Below are 3,980 nucleotides of genomic sequence, written 5' to 3' on the forward strand. Positions count from 1 at the left end.
ATTGTATTCTTTATTTTTTTTAAAAAATAATTATTATTGACTTATTGTACTTAAAAAATAGTATTTAATTTGTTAAAAAAATTAAAAATTAATATTTAATTTAAAAAATATAAAAATAAATAAATTTTTTAAATTTAAAATTTATTATAAAAAATAAATAAAAAAAACATTATCAAGGAACCATAAAAAAAAACTGAAAATTGGGGCTATCATAAGAGTTACCAATCCGTTGGTCTTCTCGTTTATTATTCCCACCGCTGTTCCGGCGAAAATCAGCATAAAAGTGCCAACGAATTCTGCTCCTACCTAATCATACAAATTTGAAATTAGTTAAGTGAAGAAACAGTTACAAGAAAAATTAGTAATAAAAGGAGTTGGAAGATAATTAGAGATGTGGTTTAGTACGTGCATATTACCTTTTTGGCAAGAGGAGGAGAGGAAATAGCAAACACTTGTAATTTTTCATTATAATTATTCGAATTGTGAATGATTGGTGAACGGAGGTGTGAGCCTTTGGTGACAATATAAGAGAAGTGTGATTGAAAAGGAGGTGATGAGCGGAGGTGTGAACCTTTGGTGAAGAGAAGTGTGAAACTGTGAATATATGAAAAGGAGGGAGGTGATGAGTAGAGGTGTGAGCCTTTGTGAAACTGTGAATGAAGAGAAGTGTGAAAATTGTCTCAGATGTGTTTATCTTAAGATATAGAATAAAAATTACAACAGGACAAACAGTTCGAAAATATTGAGCCTGTTTGCATAATTTGATAATTGATATTTAGATTTTATATACATTTAATAAAGAGTTATCAACTTAATTATTAGGTTTCAAAAGTTGAATTAAAAAATAAATAAAATATCATTAATAATAGAATGAAAATTACAACAGGGACAAACTGTTCGGGATCAACTTCATTTGAGTCCAAGCAGCCCAATATTGAGCCTGTTTGCATAATTTGATAATTGATATTTAGATTTTATATACATTTAATAAAGAGTTATCAACTTAATTATTAGGTTTCAAAAGTTGAATTAAAAAAACTCTAATAAATAAAATTGAAATAACTATATTACTTTCTCGTTATAAATACTAAATATATTTTTTTAATTTTTTTGTTCTTTTCTAATTATCTCATCAATAACCTATGTTTAATTCACTATCCATACTATCCTTCAAAAATTTATTGTAACAGTGATCTCAATTAAAATATTCCTAAGACAACTCATTAGAATAAATTAATTGAACAAATCTACATCAATATGATAAACTTAACCCCTTTTTTTGTATTATTCTCAACTCTTTTTATTTTTTTTTGGGTTTAAGACAACCTTAACTAATTTCTTAGGCCAAAAAAAAAGTTACCCACCAATGTTAAAAAAGAACTCCATTATTTTGGCCCAATCCACACAATCTAAGCAATGAATGCTCAAGCCTTTTCCATTCTATAACTAGCTAAAACACAAACCGTTCAAACTTAAGCTACGCTGACAACCATGCCACCAGAGGTCAGAAACAACATTTCGAACCTTCCTTGGGTTAACGGAGCAACAGGGGTACATGTTACCATCCTCACAACAAGAATTTTTATTTATATCACAGCCTTTCATATATTTAATTCATTATTTGGACATTAGATAATTATTGACATATTAATGTATCAATAAAGTACACTCACATATATAAAAATCTTTCATATTATTGTGAAATAAATAAATAAAGAAAATAAATAAAAATTCAATGAATCTTAAAGTTTCTCTTGTTGGAGAAAAGAGATTGGCAGGTCTTGTTGCTGTAGGAGGAAATTTACCACTGGTTAATCCCAATAGCAAGAGAATGAGACTCCATCTATTTCAAAACGTTTAAGGGAATAATTTATATAATTGTAAAATGGTGACCTATGGTCATAAAAAGGACCAACTGAACAAGCAAAGGAATGGTGGGTCATAAAGCCAAAGACACACTTGTTCAGGCATCTTGCAAGGGTTGTGAGCTCTTAGTTATACAAAAAATTATGAATATATAATAAGCCTAATTTTGGATGATATATATATATATTATAATAAGGTAAATCAAGATAGGCCTAAGTATTGGTGGTTGTGCTTGTGTGTTACCCTTTCTAATTCACTATTCAAAATTTCTTGGGAGTATAAAGCCTCAATCTTGAAGGTAACTGAAGAGTCCCTTTTTCGACCTCCAAGTGTGTGATTGTTCTCATCCTTCTCAATCAAGAAACTACTCTTGGAAGATGCAACCATTGTACAAGGCAAAACCCTGTTGGTAGGACACAACAGAAGTTACACTCAAAGAATATATGCCAAATCCAACCATCAGAAGCAAACTAAAAGTCCAATCACCTCTTATATAATAAACCTCAGATTACATGCACTGGCGTGGTTGTGATACTGATTGTTGGATCGGCTTTGACCATCGTAAAAATGCGTTGTGCAATCACCTTCGAATTCAACCTATCATGGTCTTGTTCCATCGAAGTTTGCATGCAAGAATGAGGCCCAATGTATCTCTTAACCTTCCACTTTTTTTACTTTCGGCGATATGATGAGTATACTCCAATTACAACCAGGTCCAAATTGGATACACTGTGCATTGTACCTCAACTGGTCACTCTCTGCTATTTTGTATTCCGCAGCCTTCCTGATGCTGTATTGCTTAACTGCCAACATGACTTTTTCTTTGTTCTTAAATTGTTGTCCAACCTCAAACTCGTTGCTTGGATCCTCTTCAGGGCCTCCCTGGATAAACGACCAATCCGAAATCATTGTATCGAGATTCAACCTCGTAAATGATCTGACTGGTCATATGGTCGAGAAATAGCAGACTGTGTCAGAGCAATCTGTGTGTCACAGTAGTAGTTCATCTCTTCTTCCTCATCACCATCATCAGGAATTTCAAGTGGCTCTTTGTCAGCATCGTTTTCGTCATCGAGGTTAACTTCATACTGATTCATCATTGGATCTCTGATAACAGAACCATCATGACTTTCAACACCGTCGTCCATTAAGTCAACATTACGAACTTCAACATTAGACCCCTCCTGACTACCCTCAGGTGGCATATTTAGATCCACCATAATCCTTCTGATAGTTCGTCTAATAGCTCCACTCAACAGACTATCATCGACAGTATTTGCAGATGATCCTCGGCCACCCACTTCAACGAGATATACGAATAGTTCTAACTGATGAATATTTAATCAACGGTTGTGCCACGACCTTATAAGCTATACGTCCTCGTCGTCGCGCAAACGGTACATAATTAAAGAAAATAAAAATATTTTCCACAACCATGGTCTTATAAATATTATAGCAATAGAGACAATACAATTGTAATACACCTTTTATAAAATAAACTGCCATCAATTTCGGTCGGATATCTGTAGTAAATTTTTTCACCCTTTTTGCTTCTTGTTGCCCGATGAAATACAATATCAAATTCTTCAAAGCTGTTAAACTGTTGACTTTCGGTGTCATATAGGTAATTATCGGTTGTCCCGATCTAAAAATGATTGAACCATCTTTGTCATACACTATTTCACCATCGTAATGAATGGATAATAATGGATTCCTTGACATCGTAGAGAAAATGAACAATGAAATTGTGCTGTTCTGATATGCACACCAACATGCATGCTTTTATTTTGAAAACCTATCATAGAGTTGGGGGGTGTGCGGCGAACTTTATATAATTTATATAGAGTTCGAGAGTACGGCGAACTTGCCATAATTACAAAAAGAAAAAAAAAATCGTATTCCTGAAAATAAAGCTAAAATATCTTGTTTAGGAAATTATTAAATTTTTTTTATTTTATTTAATAAAAAATCCCTTCTTTTTCTTATGTTTTTTCAAATAATTTAATTTTTGTATAAGGGTAAAATGGTAAAGTACTAAAAAAATAGTAAAATTTATGTTATTGATAAAAATATTTTTTGAAGATAAAGAGAGAGAAACAATTTTTTAAATGATT

At 31.9% G+C, this 3,980-nt stretch overlaps 1 pseudogene; it reads right to left on the reverse strand.

Moving 5' to 3' along the window:
• LOC107632212 overlaps nt 1–2,775 on the reverse strand; it is a 7,349-nt pseudogene extending 4,574 nt beyond the window's left edge.

The sequence above is a fragment of the Arachis ipaensis genome, chromosome B03 (genome assembly GCF_000816755.2).
Source record: "Arachis ipaensis cultivar K30076 chromosome B03, Araip1.1, whole genome shotgun sequence".
In the NCBI taxonomy this organism is placed as follows: Eukaryota; Viridiplantae; Streptophyta; class Magnoliopsida; order Fabales; family Fabaceae; genus Arachis; species Arachis ipaensis.